Source organism: Euphorbia lathyris, chromosome 4 (genome assembly GCF_963576675.1).
Source record: "Euphorbia lathyris chromosome 4, ddEupLath1.1, whole genome shotgun sequence".
NCBI classification, from domain to species: domain Eukaryota; kingdom Viridiplantae; phylum Streptophyta; class Magnoliopsida; order Malpighiales; family Euphorbiaceae; genus Euphorbia; species Euphorbia lathyris.
Genome location: NC_088913.1, coordinates 89,270,782 through 89,276,781, shown reverse-complemented (window position 1 = coordinate 89,276,781; position 6,000 = coordinate 89,270,782). Strand labels below are relative to the sequence as shown.

Sequence of the window (6,000 nt, the reverse complement as noted above, 5' to 3'; positions counted from 1 at the left end):
TTTTATTTAAAACATTTCCCTTCAAACTTTTGATTTACACTTATAAACATAAAATTAACCTTAGAACTATATTTATAATATTAATCAACTACAAATTAAAGGCACAGATGTGACACAAATAATTAATATTTTAAACTTAAAAGAGGTCCAATTGATATTTTAATATAGATTGAATGTTAATTTAAAAATTAAACTCATATTTAGCCTATGTGAATGTGGTATGCAAAATTTTATCATACCATTTTGTAACCTTTTCCCCAAATATTTCTATAAGTGACATTTAACTTGGATGAAAAATTAATTGATTTTATTAATTTTTTTATTAAATGATACAATTTTTGACATGTGATATATAAATATTAATATTAAGAAATTTATATAAAAATTTACTTTTTAAAATTTATTTACAATTATGTCAAATAATACTTTAAATTAGGTCAAACTAATAAAATCATTTTTTTAATATATTTTAAATTGAGCTTATAAATTAAAGGTCTAAAATATATTTATTGAGGTTTAAAATTTATGAATTGGAGTCTACTTTTTTTATTTGAGTATAAAATCATACTTTATTTCTTATATATAAAAATAATAATATATAAAAAGTAATTTTAATAATATGATTTAATTGTAATTTTATAACCAATTATAATATTCATGTAAAAGTCCTAAAAATTATTTAGGTTTTAAGGGTCAAATAATTAATATTTTAAACTTAAAAGAGGTCCAATTGATATTTTGAGTATAGATTGAAGGTTAATTTAAGAATTAAACTCATATTTTGCAACATTTTTCTCTTAAAATATTTCTATAACTGACATTTAACTTGGATTAAAAATTAATCAATTTTGTTATTTTTTTTTTTTTGCCAAATGACATAATTTTTGGCCTGTGATATATACACGTCGCAATTGATTTAATTTCTTTTTACCAAATAGATTTAATATGTAGATAAATAAGGAATTAATGAAATATCTTTCTGTTTATCATGTACTGAATATTTTGTACGTAAAATATTTGTATTAAAGGGGCTCTTATATTTTTTTTTTGACAACTAAAAATGGGCTCTTATTTATTATTTCTGCCTGGAGCTCATGAATTATCACCGGCCTGAGTAGTAGACGTCACTAGAGGTGGCAATTTCAGACACGAAAACACGATTACAGATCCAACCAGACTGACACAACACGATTGACACGAAAATCATTTTTCTAGCATTTATAACATATAAAACCATATTGAACATAAATATGAGATACCACGATTCACTACAAGAAATCTGCTCTATAAAGAGAGTAAGTCCCGTCGTTATTAACTTTAACGAGAGTGTATACCGTCGTGGCTCCTCGTTAAAACCTTTGAAATTAAACGTTAATGTATACATGGTCCCGTCATTAAAAACAAACAACGACCGCCAATGAATCGTCATTACAACTCAATAAATAAGATAGTACTTACTGTCGTTAAATGAAATTTATAACTAAATATCTTTACAGCAAAATACAAATGTACTAATTTAACCATAAATTCAATAAATTCAATGAAATATAAACCAATTTGTCTTTTTAACAAAATTGAAAACAAAAATGGATAAAAGTGTATAACTATGAACCGAAATGGTGGTTCTTCTAACATATCAAAACAAGTCATCAACTTTTTTTTTTTTTTTTGAAAGAAATAGGAATTTATTTATTGATCGTCACAAATTAAATTACACAAAAAATCAGGGGGTGAACTAGTCCACTCTGCCGGACCAGACATAAGAGTCAGCCGCCTTTGCTAAAGCGTGGGCACACTGATTCGCTGATCGCCGAACAAAACTGAAACAACAGTTGTCAAGGCTTAACAACATTGCCTTACAATCTTCAATAATAACCTCTGAATACGAGGTATGGACCTCCCTGCTACTGATGGCAGTGACGAGGAGCAGAGAGTCGGATTCAAAGAACACCCCCTACCATCCGGACTGTTTAGCCCAGGTAAACGCTTCTCGACAGGCTAAAGCTTCTGCCAGCAGAGGATCTTGTAAACTTGCCAACCTTCCACATCTCCCTGCTATGAATTCACCTTCAGAGTTCCTCGCAATCCGACCATATGATATCGCTCCACTTTCCTTCCACAGCGCAGCGTCCATGTTCAACTTCATATGGCCAGTAGGCGGTGGCACCCACGAGTTGCTGCCTCTAGGCTGCGGGTTCCGGCATATGACACTGCCTGGCAGCCTTGGCATTATGCCATTGCAGCAAGAAAGATGAAGCCTTCTGGAAAATCAACTGAGGTGGCATAAAATTCTGGTTCCAATACCAGTTATTGGGATCACCCCAAACAGCCCAGCAAATTGTAGCGGACATCTGCACTTCCTCAGTCGAGTTCCTCGAGCAGATAACCTCCCAAAATTCCCGGAAGCTATCAGCTAAGCTGCTGCAATCACCCATTGTGGAGAAGTTCCAAACTTGTTTTGCTTTCCTACACTTGATCAATGCGTGAAATGCCGATTCTTGCTCCTCACACCACGGGCACAATGTACAAACATTAATCTTTCTACTGTTTGTACATAATATGATATAGTATCAAAGGATAGTCAATCTTCATGACGTTTTTGTAGTTACTTCAACACAATTGTTCCAAATCCCATCTTACAAGAACACTCCAACTGAACCAAACAAAATTACCTATCACTGTTACAAATGTAAACATACAACAATTAGGACATGGATACAAGAGAAAAGAGAGAAAAAAACTATATGTACAAATGAAGTATTCATCATCGCCAAGCATTCAAAATACACCAATATTACGTACAAATTCTATCTTAGAGATATACAAATCAACATAGTTAAGGAGTTTATATAAGTTAAAATCACTTAATCAAAAAGAGGAGAAAAAATATATAGTTACCCGAAATATTGAAATGTAGTTCCCTTGATGAGCACCAATTGAGATGTGTGCAAGCTCATGGATAGGGTTTCCATTAGAGACTATGCCCCACTGTTAATACATGGAAAGGAAATATCATTGAATTGTTTTAAATCTTTAATTATGTTCGCAGACAGACAAACACAAACATATGTTAATGTAGAAATTGATTATAGGATGCAGAATACCTGAATTCGTGTTTTCGCATCCTTGAAGAAACTGAAAACACTCAGAGATGGGAGTGGAAGCCATAGAGAAGTAGCAGCACTGACAATCATGGCATGAACTAGCCTGATTCGCAGCTTGTGTAGACAGATACTGGAACTCCGCTATTGTTTGCTTCAGACATTAGAGGAATCCAACTTCCCTGACATGCTCAACGTTGCACAAAAATTCCTCACCATCCTGTGAGATAGTTTCATGATGTTTCTGTTACCTCGCGTTAAGCTAATCACTGAACCATAGCACAATGTACTAAAGCAAAATCATCGACCAATAAAAGAACTGAAGGGAAAAGAAATGACAGAATTAAGCAGATAGAGCTTGACAAATCTCCAATTTCTCTAGTAGGCGAAGTTTCCCGAAATGAGAAAGCTAATCTTTCACACATCCTCTCAAGGGTAACAATCCATCTTTTATCTCCATATGCAGCATTACCACAAATTAGATCTCTGTAGAGTCTGAGTTTGAGCCTTCTCATCTACTTCCACAATTCTACCTAAGTTACATGTCATGTATTTTAATGGGTTACGAGTTAGATCAACAAATATCTGTTAAAATGTAAATTATATGGACCCAACCTTATAAACTTCATCAACTATCTGCAAGGTCAAATCATTACAAACAAATAAGAATCACCAACATCTATAGTTTAACTATTAATTGTAGGGTCTTCATGAATTTTATTTCAATGATGCAAGCCACATGGCATTAAAATTAGATTGAAAGGAGATATTATGACTAAAAAACTCCAGCATATATGAAAGTGATTCATTTGTGCTAATGGTGTGAAATCTTCTGTAATTTCTCCAAGTTTCTCAAATTTCCATTAGAGATTTTAACATGTAACTTAGAAACCTTGGTACATCTACTGATCGAAGAAAATAGGCACTTAGATGGAAGAAATTAAGAGGAAAAAAAAAAAAGACAATCTAACAACAAATAAAGCAGAGATAGAAGCTGGGTCAAACTAGGAAGACACACAAATTACACATATTAAAAGCAAAACAGAGCCAAAAAATAGTAAAGAAATAAGTATATAATTCAAAGTTGCAGCTTATTTTTTGTACCCATTATCACACTGGACCATGGATAATGCCTTCAACCATAATAAAGCCACATTTACATTTCAAAACGAATGAATAAAAGATGTAGAACCTTGATGATTGAAGTCTAAAAAAAGTAATGGAAAAAATTAGAATTTCCGAGGAAATCATTAGACTTGTATTGACAAAAATATAAACAATTTATCTTGAATCATCTGATGCATGCAAAACTGGTATGGGGTCGACCCTCACAAAAATGGGAACTGTGTTAGGATGAAAGGGACTGTTTCAGGATGAAAGACATAGATTTGAATTCTCAATCTCTCTTGGCCTCATGTGGTTGCTTCTATATGTGTTTTGAATTTAAAACATAGAGAGGAAAAAATCAAAACGCGAATTAGAAATTGATTAAATAAATACCTCTGTACCAGTGATTTCGTCATTAAACTATAGGTGGTAGAGAAAACCCTTTCTTTTATCCACGCAAGAGATGAGATAAGGTGCTTGTTAGGAACAAAGAAAGAGGGTTAATCAGCTCTCTCTCCTCACTACCTTGAAAGGCTCTTGCCTCTATCAAGAAGAAAAGAATGTGAAAAGGCAGGGAACCTCACAAAAACCGGAAAGTAAAGCATATTAAATGGAAGGTACTTGGACATTTTTTTAGTTTTATAGATAGTCACACATTAAAAAATAGGAAAACAATTGTAACACGTAAGAACTCAAAAGTCGGAAGTGAAAGGAAGATAATTTTTTAGTAAGATAGAAAATAAGTAGGGAAAATTTTAGAATTATAAAGTTTTGAAAGCATGCCACACTTACACACAGTGGAGGTTTTCAATTAAAAGTATAGATTACAATTAAAAGTAAGTGTTAGTTAAGTAGTTTGGAACATACACCGGAGGTTTTCAATTTCTCTTTGACTAATCAATTTGTGTCATGTATCTAAATTATCAATCATTTAATTGAAGTTAGTGTTTGCAAGGTGAATCTCTAGGGTCACTAAACATGTTGAACTAAGGCATTCAGGTTAGACATTTCTTAATTAACTCATGACGGTCCTTCTACAAAATGTATTGTTACTTAACTCCATAGGATCCTTTTACAAAATGTATGTTAGCACCAGTAATAGCTTCTTTCAAGAATTCTAGATTAAAGCCAAAACCATGTCATGCCGGAGACATTTACTTTAAATTGTTCCAAATTCAACAACTTATCTTCACACCTACAACAACAAAACAAAAATACAGGACATCACAACTAATCCTAATCTCTTCATTCCAAATGCTATATAATAGTCATGTTCAAATTTATCACATCAAAAAAGAAACCCACCATCCTAACAAGCCCAAATACTCCTTCAAACCATATAGTTCAAACCTCCCACAACAAACTCAACTATTTCACCTGTACATATTTAAAAACTATTAAGGCACCCAACCTTAAGCAAAATATATAACAAACAAAATATGAATTAGACAGAAAGAAACAATGTAATGCCACTTGAGGATATGCAAGCACTTCTTGTATAACAAATGAAATATGAATTACATATTAAGTAACAATATAATGACTCAAGAGGATAGGGAAGTACCTCTTGAAATTACAATACAATGACACTAGAGGATATGAAATATTGTCATTTGAGCGTTCCACGCATTCATTCTCCCTTTGCACTTCACACGATCATGCACTGGATTAAGGAGAAGAAGTTCTAAAAGTGATTCAATCCCTACAAAAGAAAATTGATAATCTGACAGTAGCAGCAGATGAAAGAGAAGCCAAAAATAAGAAGAATCACATAATCATACTAACTTGGGAA

The 6,000-nt window shown here is 32.6% G+C and overlaps 1 long non-coding RNA gene across 2 annotated transcripts; it reads right to left on the bottom strand.

Annotated features, from left to right (window-relative positions):
• Positions 1 to 1,458: 1,458 nt before the first annotated feature.
• On the bottom strand, positions 1,459 to 5,260 carry LOC136226528 (uncharacterized). 2 transcript variants are annotated; one of them, XR_010687759.1, is made up of 4 exons: positions 4,602 to 5,260; positions 3,105 to 3,634; positions 2,899 to 2,988; positions 1,459 to 2,678 (listed from the first exon to the last, which is right to left on the bottom strand). It is a non-coding gene; the product is annotated as an uncharacterized lncRNA (long non-coding RNA). The 2 variants fall into 2 exon arrangements; XR_010687760.1 differs by lacking the exon at positions 4,602 to 5,260 and adding an exon at positions 3,717 to 4,594.
• Between the last annotated feature and the right edge of the window lie 740 nt (positions 5,261 to 6,000).